General features: G+C 47.5%; 1 pseudogene; it reads right to left on the bottom strand.

Annotated features, from left to right (window-relative positions):
* Positions 1 to 3,668: 3,668 nt before the first annotated feature.
* LOC129519480 (TOM1-like protein 1) overlaps positions 3,669 to 13,336 on the bottom strand; it is a 60,659-nt pseudogene continuing 50,991 nt past the window's right edge.

Below are 13,336 nucleotides of genomic sequence, written 5' to 3'. Positions count from 1 at the left end.
ACGTTGGCGGAGGGAGAGGCCCTGAGAGTCTCCACGGGCCCCAGCATCCCGATATTGCACCTGTCACCTCCTCTGGCTCAGGTTGGGTTTCTATCACTTGTGAACTGGACGGTGTGCACACGGGCAATGCCGTAGGTGGAGGAGGCAGCCGTTTCCCGTGCGAATGAGGGGCCCAGCCTGCAGCCTGGGAGCCTCGTACCTGGTCTGCAAGAGGTGGCTGGGGGGGGGCGGGGGGAGGGTCAGGAGGATCTCTTTCTTCAGCGGCTCGCTGGATCGTCTGCTTAACTGCTCCCCTTGCAACCTCGTGGAGCGATGACAAGCATAAAGCGACCGGCCCAGAGTGGGTAATTTTAAGAGCGCCGTGGTGCTCCGTGCGATGCACCAACTTGGCCAAGCCCAACTATCTGGTCAAATACCACCCTAGATATTGCTGTGAAGGTGGTTTTGGATGCGATCAACACGGCAGTCAGTAGATTTGAGTGAAGCAGATCACCCTTCAGGACGCGCTCGGGCACAGTGGAAGGACTTCAGGGGAGACACGGAGGTCCCTCCCTCCCGACAGGCTTCCCCACAGTGTGGGCCTCGGGGCTGGCCGACCTGCCACCTGCCACCTCCCATCTCCGTGTCCCCACAGCCGCTTCCTTAGTGTCCCCCCTCGGTGTACCCGCGCTTGCACCTGCCACAGCCAACAGCTGCTGCTTCCCTGGAGGACCCCACTGAATACAGGCGGGAGGACTGCATGCCACAGTCACCACGATGCCCAGTGGGTCTCCTAAGGGGCAGGTGACTTTGTCTCCTGTGGACCCGTGTGGGGTTTGCCGAGGTGAGTTTGCTGCCGAGGGGGGGCCGGCTCTGTGGTCGGGCTGCCTGGTTTCAGTCCCCAGTGCCCCCCTCCTTGCTGGCTACTCAGGCAGTTGACGTGGCCTCTGTGCACCCCGGTTTCCCCACGTGTGAGACGGGACGGAGGTTCGGATTGTGTGCAGATCGAGGTGACACCTACGAAGGGATCGGAATAGCTTCTGATACAGTAGATCCTGGGGAACCTCGCAGATGCGCTGTGGCCCCGCATCCGAGCCCCGCTGGGCCGGGGGCCACCGCCACCGCCAGCCTGCCGTCCCCGTCTAAGTGGGCTGCACCCGGAGGAGGAGGAGACACAGGGGACAAGCCCCGCATGCAGGTGGTGTCATGCTTCACCTCGGGTGTGGGCTTGGGGCGCCGCGAGCAGGGTACTGGGCTGCAGGGAGCATGCACACCCCCGCCCCGGGCACCAGGCACCGGGCACTGTCCCGTGGGGTGTCAGTGGCGAGGCCTGAGGCAGCCAGGCCTGGCAGCAGCAGCTTCTGCCCAGAAGTGCCCTGAGCTCAGGGGCAAGGACCCTGGTCGGCCGGGGCCCGGGGCACGAGGCGGGCTGGACACCTGCTGCCTCCTAGGCCCAGCGCGGGCGCCCGTGCCCCTGGTGCTCGTGGGGGTGGAGGCCGGCCGGTAGGCGCGTGGTGGGCCGCGGAGCTCGGCGCGTTAGGACCCAGGTGGCCGAGCCGCTCCCCTTAGGCCGGCGGTTCTGGAAGCCTGCACGTCGGGGGCACCCGCTGAGCCGGCCCTCTTTGGTTTTAATAGTAATCCCGTTGTCTCTGTTCTGACTAGAAATACTAAGTTGCAGTAAAAAAGGGGAGAGAAAGGAACATTTAGTATGAGAAAGAATAACAGAAAATCGCCAGGACTCAAAGGCAACCTGATACCGAGTCCGGGGACTCATGAGGGCACCTGAAATGTGACTGAACTCCCATCATCAAGGCTTTCATAAGTTACATTGTGAACCAGAATATTTATAAAGCAGTACAAATTGACTTTTTTTTAATTCCAAAGTTGTGCTTATTTATTTATTTATTTATTAGAGGTTTTATTTATTTACTCACGAGACACAGAGAGGGAGGCAGAGACACAGGCAGAGGGAGAAGCAGGCTCCATGCAAGGAGCACGATGCAGGATTCGATCCCGGGACCCCGGGGTCACACCCTGAGCCAAAGGCAGGTGCTAAACCGCTGAGCCCCCCAGGGGCCTCTCAAGGTTGTATTTAAATTCAAGTTGGTTAACATATAGTGTAGTGTTGGTTTCAGGAGTAGAATTTAGTGATCCATCACTTACACGCCCCACCCGGTGCTCATCCCCACAAGTGCCATCCTGAGTGCCCGTCACCCAGTTACCCCACCCCGCGCCCCGCTCCCCTCCTGCAACCCTCAGTTCTCTGTAGTTAAGAGTTGCTTGTGGTCTGTCTCCCTCTCTGTTTTTATCTTATTTTGTTTTTCCTCCCCTTCCCCTGTGTTCATCTGCGAAGAAGTACAAATTGACTTTCCCATTCGATTTTAGTTAAACGAAGGCACTCCACAGTCCTGTTATTTTGTAGGAAAATACTCTTCATCCACTCTTCTCACAGCCATGTGATATCTTCTCTTCCAAATGTGGGAAGGCCTGTGAACCACCACATGCTATAATATAACTAAGGTGGCTGGCGCTTGTACAATGCATTTTTCTTCTGCTGAAGTTTCAAGGGAGTGTGTTAAACCAAGTTCTGGGATAAAGCTTGCGCTATGGTCAGGAACCGGTAAGGTCACGCCGGTTGGCTACTTTTCTGTTTTTATTTTATTTTGATTAATTAATTGATTAACTAATTTATTGGCTACTCTTCTGTTTTTGTTTTTTTTAACTTTAATTAATTAATTAATTAATTTTTTGGGCTACTCTTCTGTTAAACTTCATTATTGCAGAGGAGAAATGGTCTACCACGTTTTTTTCAGGCACAGGTGGGTCTTGTCTTCTGAGTTTCAAAGCTGCCCAGGGGCCACCTTTTAGAGGATTGGCACCTCTAATGTAGTTAATGGGCTGATCATCACTTTCACCTCAATGGTCACTGCGACTTAGAGCTCTTTTGTGGTGATAAACATCAGGCTTTTTTTTTCCTTTTTCATACATAGCTTCTGTAGTGACAGCAGGAGCTAAGGAATCGAACCCCATCACCCCGTAGTACTTGGGTGGCTGGAGATCATTCTTTGCCGTTGCCGAGTGATTATTGGGCAAAGATGACAGTCTTCGGCTCGATGGTGTTGCTGGAATGGCCTGTAGACTAGCGGCTACGGTAGGAACACTGCATTTGAATGTTTTGAAAAACTCTCATATGTAGGCCTCCAGGTGAGGCTTTGGCTGGCCCTTTGGGGAAACGGGGGTGTTTCTGTGTTTACCAAGGCCAACAGACCCACCTGTGGAGGAAGGCTAGGTTTCAAGTTGTTTGTTATAGCAGGACTTTAAGTCTGAAAGCTGAGCAGTCGTGGCGCCGGGCTCTCCCAGAGTGGCCCCGTGCAGTGGAGGGCGTCAAGGAGATCACAGGATGGGTTCCGCTGGTGGCGTGGGCATCTTCCCTCTGGTTCTTGTTTTGCTCCAAAATCCTTTGATGTTTTCTTCTTTTTTTATGAGTTTTTTTTAAAAAAAAATTGTATTTATTCATCAGAGAGAGAGAGAGAGAGGCAGAGACACAGGCAGAGGGAGAAGCAGGCTCCATGCAGGGAGCCCGACATGGGACTCGATCCCGGGACTCCAGGATTCCGCCTCGGGCTGAAGGCGGCGCTAAACCGCTGAGCCACATGGGCTGCCCCCTTTGATGTTTTCAAGTAAGGCTGTCACATCCAGGGACATTTAATCCATTGAATTAGCTCAACGGTGACATCTGCATTCTCCACTACCGTGAGCAGGTCCACGATCCTGTTCTGCGACTCCTGACCCATCATATAAGGTTTCCGCAGTAGCTCTGTGTCTTCATGGTTTTCGGACCCAGGAAGACAGTGGGTCTGCCTCAGTCGGGCGGACAGCACCGTCATGTTCATTGTCACCACATCCAATTCGCTGTGCAGTTGTCCAGTCTGTTCGGGACTGATGTAACAGTAGAGCTCTGGAGAGCAGTTCAAAAAGAAGGGCTGGTGGGGTAGGAGTCCGTGAGGTCTGGGCCGTCGCTTGTCTTGCCGATTCAGCCTCAGCATCTGAGGGAGGGAACTGAACCCCTTCCTTGAGAAGGTCGGGGTACATGTCTCTCACTGCCCTTACGTCTGTTCCTCCTGGGAAAAGCTGTCACCAAATCTTAATGAAACTTAAGATTCTATCCTGAATGTCTAATAGCAGAATGTATCTGGGATCCAGTAGCTCAACTAGATTATCTTTGATGAATTCCTTCTTCACAGATTGGAAACTTGGACCACAGTCCTGCACGGACGGGCATGTCAGTAAGTGACCGGTAAGTTGGAGTTCTTTATGATTGTGGTTTTTGGAAATCCTTCACTTCAGAGTTCTTATTGCATCTTTTTGCCCATGATGGGCAGTGCTGTTTATGTCACACATGAACTGGCCCCCGTCTTCAGTCTGAATGCTAGCATATATGGCCTTTCTGTATTTTGGGGTGCTCTGTCCATCATTTGTAAGCTACAGATATAGCACATTGTTTCAGAGGCAGGATTCTGGGCATCCTATGGTCGAGTCACTCAACATAGAAGGTCTTCGTAGAACACCACTTTAGGGATCCAGCCACAAAGGACATCCTTGGTGGGAAGTGTGGTTGGGAAGAAATGGAGAGTCAGAATCTTGTTCTTCAGCATGAGGCCCTACTCCCACAGAACACTCGTGTGTGGCCCGTTCCAAATGCTTCAGATGGTTTGTGTTCCAGTTTAACTTCCAGACTTGAGCTTTGCAGAGTGTGCACTGCTAGAGCTCTTTCACGGGAAGAAGGCTCCTCTTGCTGTGCCCTGGGGTGGTAGCAGGTTAGGAACTCCTTCTCCCCTGGTCACAGTCCTGCAAGGCCTGCAGATGTGAGTTCCACTGGCCACCTGAGCCCGGACATCTAGAGGTGCCCCTTGGCTGGTGTAAAAATCAGGGTGCCAGAGGAGGGCCTGAGCTCCTTGAAACCGGTGAGCTGCAAGAGGCAGAGGGAGAGAAGGAAGAGGGGCCCGCCGGCCGCCATCCCTGGAGAGCATTTCAGCAGGCTCCTCGCTGTATATTAGATTAGCTGCCTGCCCCTCGGGCCACCGCCTTCAGACCAGCAAATATGCCTCCTTCCGCAGAGAGTCTGGGCACCTTTTAATCTGGACTCTGGGGCAAGATGAGACCTCTAGAAATGTTCTCAGTTTGCAGTATTGCCTTGTGGGTCCAGTCGACGCGAGTTCTGTTGATTTTCGAAGCACCCGCATGCTTTGGGGCTTGTCTCTCAGGCGCAGGGCTTAAGATGTGGGGTTCCCAACGTTAGAGTCCAACCCTTTACTCCTCAGGAAGGAGCAGCTGAGCATTTTGAGTTCCTTCCATGTTGTGAGTTGTCACCCTGGAGTATGATTTATGGTGAGATTTGTCTCAGCTTCTCCTACCCGCTTGGATGTAGGTTTCTTCTCATTTGTTGGACGTGTAGGAGTCCCTCAGCTAGCTTTTTTTTTTTTTCAGAGGAGGTTGTGCCATATGTAGGTGTAGATTTGGCGTGTCCACGGGAGGAGGCAAGTTCAGGATTTTCCCGCGTGACCATCATGAACCGGAATATCTGTAGTGTCTACACATATTTGAACCCATAAAGGTCAGATGGTTTATCACTCATTGGTGCCAGCCATCAAAATAGGATTGAAGTAGCTTTGGCAAAACATCTTCTCCTGGAACTTGTTTCGGTTTAAGGAGGTTAATCAGAGATTTTATTCTTCTTCCGTGGAGGCTGTGCAGCATTGCCCAGGTCCCTGCTTGAGGTAAAAGGGCTTAGTCCCCTCGCTACTTAGAAGGTTGTTGGCTAACGTCTGTCTCTGGAAATTGCCACCTGCTGGAGAAAGAGCCTTCTTGCCCAAGGTCACACTCCTTTGGGGGCAGCCCTCATCCGTGGTGCTGAAATATCCACGCTCCTCCCCCGCTTCCCTGGCTGGGGAGAACTCGGAAGGGCTGTTCCTGCACCAGACTCACCTGTGGGGTTGGCTGAGACCTTGTTGTACCTGCTCCATAGCCCAGCTTCTCCCCTGCCCTGTCCTGCTTCCATCCTTTTCTTCCGTGCGTATTGAACCAAGGGCAGTCCCAAATATGCCTCTGTACCTAAGTCAGCCTCTCAGAATTTGCTTCCTGGGGGAATGCAACCAGGTCTCAGCGGGAGGAGAAAAAATATAGTTCTCAGATCCTTACCGTGTGAGAAGATACTCACTTTTTTTTTTTTAAAGATTTTATTTATTTATTCCTGGGAGACACACAGAGAGAGGCAGAGACCCAGGCAGAGGGAGAATCTGCAGGCTCCATGCACGGAGCCCGACGTGGGACTCGATCCTGGGTCTCCAGGATCACGCCCTGGGCTGAAGGCAGCGCTAAACCACTGAGCCACCCGGGCTGCCCGAAGATACTCACTTTTGAGATACTCTGCCTTTGATCATTAAAAAGGAAAGAAAAGAAATGACTCTTTTGAAAATTGGCTGGGTCTTTCTGCTGAGCTCCACGCTCTGCTGTGTACTGTTTCCCTTTACTTAACTAACTTTCACCCTGGTTTTAATTTATCTCAAAATACTAATAGCCAGGCCGACTTGAACCCTTTTTGAAAGTGAAATTTGTTGCAGAACAGAAAACTACACGAGGAACCGGGAGGACAAGGCATTTGTTGGAACGGGAAACTCAGAACGTTATAGCAGAAGGGAGTACTCCTGGTAATGATGCATGGGGTTGAAGCGATGTGAAAGGGAAATCATTTAACCATGTAAATTGAATGAAGGAGCATCCCATGAGAATGACCCCAGGCCCCAGTTTTCAGGAAAAGAAAATGGTGGGTATCGGAATGAGGTCACCCCGGCGCATGTGGGACATTGGGTCTATCGGTCCACTTGGGTTTGGCATCCTGGTTTAATTCTCTACTGGAGCATGAATTAGTTTTCATCTCAACAGCCCTCCAGCTTCTCAGAGGGTAAAAAAATAGGCCCATTTTATAATAGACTGCAAGATATCTCCGGGTAGGAGCAATTTTAGGGAAAAAGGATTTTCGCAAACAAATTGGCGACTCCATTTGACCTGGAGTCTCAATTAAAGGTTTCAGTAACAGGTTAAAACAGTTGCATTTGCTGGAGACAAGGAAGAGGAGGAAGAGCTGTTATTGTTGTCATTGTTGTTTTTTTTTTTTCCTAATATTTCCTAACCAAGCAACTGCTTTGGGATAATAACAAAATGATTTCACTATGGAAAAAATGCAGAGAAGAGAAACTGGAGCCGTTTGATTGGCTAATAATGAACATAAAGGACTTCATGCTTGTTGAATGGCAGATTGAAATCCAGTGTGTATTCATGCAGATCTTATGGGGATGGTATTGGATTGGACCACAAATTAGTGCTGGCATTAATGAGATGGAGGCTGTAAAATACAGAGAGTTCCAATAACCATGATCTCTGATAAGGCCCGATTGAAAGCACCCAGACCTTTCAGACAAGTTCTGTGTGAGAGCAGAGCAATAAACAACAAAGAGACATTATTCAAAATGGGGAAAAACTGGGGATTATATAACGGACTGAAGTGGTGTTAGAACGCTTGGTTAAAATGACACAGCACAGCTGAGTGACAAACATAGCCTTGCCTAGAATAATGATTTTTAGAAACAGACACTGTTTAGATGCTACTCAAGTGATCAGAGAGAAAAATTATGCCTTTTTATTGTAGGGAAGTTGGTCTAAATGAGGAACTGCTCTGTGGCAATACCACCGCCGCTACCCTTAATGCTAATCACCTTCCATGTGATGTGTATTGTGATTTATGGTTTATGACGCTCTTAACATTTGTTATCCTGTTCTGGCCTCACAATGTTTGCACACCGATAGTTGAATACATGTCTGTGCACCCGGTTAGCTCTTGCATTCCATGACTGCAGGAACTGGATCTTACTCATTTTATGAAGCTTCTCCTCTTTTGTTTGTGAATTCTCCAAATCAGTTTGTTTCCAAGAACACTGCCAGGTGAAAAATCTCTCTTTTCCAGCATTTCCGGGATTAGCTGGCATACATAACAAAGGCTATTATGGCAAAATTATATTACGTAATGACATTAGGTTGACAAATGAACAGAAGACGCCGTGTGCTGTTAACGTGGGTGGCTTGTGTTTGCTTGAGTGGAGTTCTTGGGTAACCTCAGTCTGCAAAACTCGTCCATACCTGCTGTGGGTGTGTTCTCTTTCCTAGGCCGACCAGCAAGGTTTCGATGCGCACGTGTGCTCCTTGTAGAACCGCGTGGCTTCCTGGAGCTCTGTCAGTAACTTTTCAGGAGTTTGTCTTCATGTTGTCTCAGGTGAACCGGCTGGTGGCTCTCCTGCTGAGGCTCCCCGTGCTTATTTGCTACTCAAACTCCAGTCTTTTATTTCCTGAGCCTCTAGCAAAGCCTTGAGTCCTAAAGTCGCTGTGGCCTGCTTTTTGTTGAAGGCACACACAAGGCGTAGCTATAGGGAGAACTTATTTCATTTCCTTGATGGTCACCATCTTGGATTTGTTCTTCCACATTCTCATTTTCCACGTAACCTGAGTTATTTCTGTCTTTCAAGGGCCTCATCAGATACGCTGGCCTTTAACCTGCCTTTTTGTAATCTCTCCTTCCTGCAGAAATTTGTTGGGTGTTCAGCAAAGAGCTTGACATACAGTGTTTGTTTATTTAGTAAATATTGAAATGAGTTGAAGTACCCTCCACGAGAGGCCCTTCTATATTCATTGAATATATAAGAACAGTTAAACCAAGAGAGATTATATCTATGACCTTAGATAAAAATTTACAGCTGAGGAGACCCTTAGAAATCAACTAAGCTTCTCTACTTCATCCCCATTGTTTGTTTTGATAAGAAAATTAAGTTAGAAGGAAATTGGCTTTGCCAGTATCTAGCACTCAGGGGGTGGTTTCATAAAGGCTAGAACCCTGAGCAATGGTTATTGTCTGTGTCCCCATATGTCTTCCTCAAGGTTAGACACAGTAGACATAGAGACACTCCTGTGTGCATCATATTGATCTTGATTTCAACATCTTTCCCCCAGGCGTGGCGTGCCAATGGCTTTTTATTTACATCCCTTGGTGATTTCGTGTCTTTCTATATCAGGAATTTAAGAAATGTCAGGGAAGGAGAGCCTGGAAAACTTCCTGAACTGGCCCTCATGGAATCGTAGAATCTTGAGGTCAGAAGAGGTTATACAGGTCACCCAGACCAGCCATGCCCTAAAATTTGAATCCCCATCTACAACATTCTGACAACTGGTCAGTCAGATTTTATCGGAACATTCCTAGCCTCTCTCTTTGGGCAGAGCCGACTCTTGGGATTTTGCCTGAAAGCCATCTTCCTGGAGCATCCATGTGAGGACCCAAGTCTATCCCTTTGGGGACGCTCAGAAATACTGAATTTCTGGTCCCCATGGCAGTTCTTCCAGTATGCTTCTCCATGATGTTTCTCTTTCTATATCAACGTTTTTTTCTTTCTTTCTTTTTTCCTACCACTGTTTCCCAGCCTTTTGAAATCCAAGGCAGACACTGAAGATATTTGCAGAGCACCCTAGGGTGAACCCGAGGGGAATTAGGGATGTCTGTCTGGGGAGTGGTGAAAAACTCATTACGTTTTTTCACTATAGTATATAATTATGATAAAATAAAGTACAAACGATTAGGGAACATGTTAAATATTGAAATTGTAGGAAGCTTCCAAATAAAATCTTTTCAAAGGTTTGAAAATGAAACTTAGCTTGATTCCATGAACATAACCTTTAATACCAGGTTTTATGTTTGAAATGGCTACTTATAATTCCCGATCAAGACTCGTTGATGAATTCTTCAAATTTTCAATAGTCGAGATGGACAAGAAGCTGTGATTAAGAATTCAATACCGTTTTTTTCCCCACCTATGAAAAACAGAGTAGTTGAAATTATACTTAATTAAAGACACTAATACCGCTCTCTTTACTTTCATTGACAAATATAATGTTGAAATTTCTAATGTTGGTGAGAAAGGACTTCTACTCTGATTGCACTTTCATGTTAAGTATTTCAAAATATGCTGGAACTCTGCTTTGCAGAATGCACGTGCGTTGTTCGAGCAGACATCCAGCAGTACGGAAGCCTCCTGGAGGGGTACATCGGTGCACAGACACAGAGGGAAGTAGTTGCATGTGAAGGAAGAGACCCTGAGCAGCATGAGTCATACCCACTGGAGCAGCCGGCAGGCTCCTCTGCCTCCGCCCCCCACCCCCACCTCTAGCCAGGAGCAGGTGGGTAACTGTGCTCTCTGGGCACCTGGAGCGGGAACTACTTCGGCAGCAGCATCTCCACCTCTCTTTCAGGATGGGCTGCTGTGCTCTGCCTCTGGCTGCCAAGGTAGATGTAGAGGTGATAGATCTTGTTTATGCTCAGTACATCCAGGCTGAGTAGCAAGTACCAAGTGTCACTTTTAATGTTTTCCCGTTGGGGGACCGTGAAAGACATCCTGACCCCACTGTGCTTGGACAGTGCTTGCACAGACCGACCAGAGCTGCCTGGGCCGGAGCTGGCCGGCATAGGGTCTTCGGCTGTTCAGGTCCTGCTCAAGAGTTGAGTGATCCAGCTCCAGGCGCAGCTTTAAACAGTTCGGAGCACACCATGATGCCAGAGGCGCGTGGCCTGGGAGGATCTCTTGGACATTGCTTCCATGGAGTGCATTCAGATTCTTTCATCATTCATGGCCTTTCTCTGAGGTCATGTCTGATTGATCTCCATCCTTTTCACAGCCTGATGCCCAAACTTTGAACACTAGGTGCAAACTAATCAGCAACGGAGAACCCCCGTCCACCAGCCCCAGGGATCTTTACCTCTTTAGACATTGATACAGTGCTTCTAAGACGCATTCCTGGCACCTACATCGTGCCGTCTCGTCTCGTATTAAGCTTCTTGAATATTTTAGCTTTTAAGCAGCTAAATTTGTCTAAAAAAATTAAAAAAAAAAAAAGCCTGCTCCCCTGGCCACAAACGATTAGGCCAGTGATTTTTGTGAGAGTTAAAGGCAAAATTTTGATTGAATACAGGGAGACCAGCTGCCTCTGAGGTGACAAAACTGAGCCACATAGATGGCGGCATGTCCTCTTGCTTTGCTTAAGGAGGGTGAGTACAAATGCTAGGTACACGAGGAGGAGGCGTGTTACTCTTTGTGAACCTAAAGAACCTTCGGGTACTCCATGACCAAGAGCTTGGACATTTTTCTTTTTTTCTTTTTTTTTAATTTAAAGATTTTATTTATTCATGAGAGACACAGAGAGGGAGAGAGGCAGAGACACAGGCAGAGGGAGAAGCAGGCTCCATGCAGGGAGCCCGACGTGGGACTCCATCCTGGGTCCCCAGGATCACGCCCTGGGCTGAAGGCGGTGCTAAACCACTGAGCCACCAGGGCTGCCCTTGGATATTTTTCTGTAGGCAATAGCAGTCATTGTGTTTGGAAAAGCAAGTAGCCTAATCTAGTTGTACACTTTTACTTTGCTTTAGGTTAGGATTTTTTTTCCTTGTAATTTCTCTTCCTCTTTTAAAATAAGCCAGTAGTGTTGGAATATGTATAAAGAAGAAGAGTGCACCAATCATACACGTACTCCCTAATTATTACAAAATAAACACACGAGTCAAGGAATAAAACATTACCAGGAACCTAGAAGATTTCTTACTTCCATTTACCAACCACTTCCCCTCCTCCTTGTCCAGATGTAACCACTCTCCTTACTTCTAATATATAGATTAGTTGTGCCTGTTTGGGACGTCCTACATGGACTCATCAAATGTATATTCTTTTGTGTTCGGCCAGTGTGTCCAACATCGTGTCCACAAGGTTGATCTGTATTGTCGAGATAGCCGTAGTTTGTTCTTTTTCATTACAATGTAGTATTTCAGCGTATTGAATATACCACATTTAATTTATCATTCCATTGTTATATGGATGTTTGGGTCACCTCCAGTATTTATCTCTCATGAATAATGCTACTAAGAGCATTTGTATACATGTCAGTGGCCCATATTTATGATTTTAAGGGATTATCATGCTTTGCTGCCACTTGGAACTGATCTGCTCTGGAGCAGAGCCTGGGCATTCTTCTCCCTGGGCACAAAGGCAAGTAGTAGAGATTCCTTCTCGAACCACGAAGCTATTTTTCCTGATGTATATCCCAAAGTTGTCCTCGGTGAAATAATAACTCTGAGTTTTTCTTTCTTTCTTTCTTTCTTTCTTTCTTTCTTTCTTTCTTTCTTTCTTTCTTTCTCTCCTTCCTTCTTTCTTTTTTTTTTTTTGTTTTTGGCTTGATGCAGTATGTATGCATGTATTTTAGTTCCAGTGTGGTTCACACACAGTGCGATATTGGTTTCAGGTGTGTAACAGAGCGATTCGCTAGTTCCATATATCACTTAGTGTTCCTCAAAGTAAGTGTACTCTTAATCCTCTTCAGTTCTTAAGGTGTTTTCCTCTCTTTGAATTCCAAATGTGCAGTCCACACCTGTGCAAGAGAAGAAAACACAAGACTGAGTTGTGAGATGGTGACATTGGAGGTTCTTTCCTACTCTGAGACCTACAAAGCAATGAGATATTCTAGAGGAAGGAGTGAGAGCCTAGGAAACTTGACCTTTGCCTCTGTCTCCATGGTGATCGAAGCCCAGCCCTTTCTTACCCTGTAGCACATTGTATCCCAGTCGTCCGTTTATGCTCATCTCTCTGGCCCCATAGGATCTCCTCAAGGATCCAGATGAAGTCTTCTTCATCTTTTTGGCTCCTAGCACGGCGCCTGCACATGGTAGATTCTCTGCATGAATTCCATCCTCAGGGTTACCACTGGACAGCTGCAGAGGGGAGGCTGGAGATTGGCCCTGAGAATACATCAGAACTGCTCTCGCACCTCTAGATTTTTCAAATTTGTTTCTTAGTGTTGATGATTCAGTATTAGCACTCAGAGGCACAATGTGGCTTAAAATAATAAAAAACACATAGTTAATGCTAATTGCATCTAATTCTAGTGACCAGACACCGTTCTATGTGTTTTACGTTTATTAGCTCATTTAATCCTAGCAAATCATCCCCGTCTTCAGGTGAGAAAGTTAAGGCTCCAGCAATTAAGGCTTAAAGTCCTCCAACTAGAAGGACAAAAGCAGGATGGGAACCCGCGCTGTCTGGCTGCAGAACCCCTGTTACAGCCATTCCTCTGTGTTGTGTCCACCAAGAGACGCGTAGGACAAATACCTATTGATTAGTTTTTGGTGGAGATTCTTCACCCTTTAAAGAACAAAACCATTTCCTATGTTAAAAGTTCTCTGGATAAATTGAAATGTATTCCAAATGGAAGCCTTGCA

This window comes from Nyctereutes procyonoides, unplaced genomic scaffold, assembly GCF_905146905.1.
Source record: "Nyctereutes procyonoides isolate TBG_1078 unplaced genomic scaffold, NYPRO_anot_genome, whole genome shotgun sequence".
NCBI lineage: Eukaryota > Metazoa > Chordata > Mammalia > Carnivora > Canidae > Nyctereutes > Nyctereutes procyonoides.
Note: the sequence above shows the minus strand (reverse complement) of the source record. Positions and strands in the feature narration are given on the sequence as shown.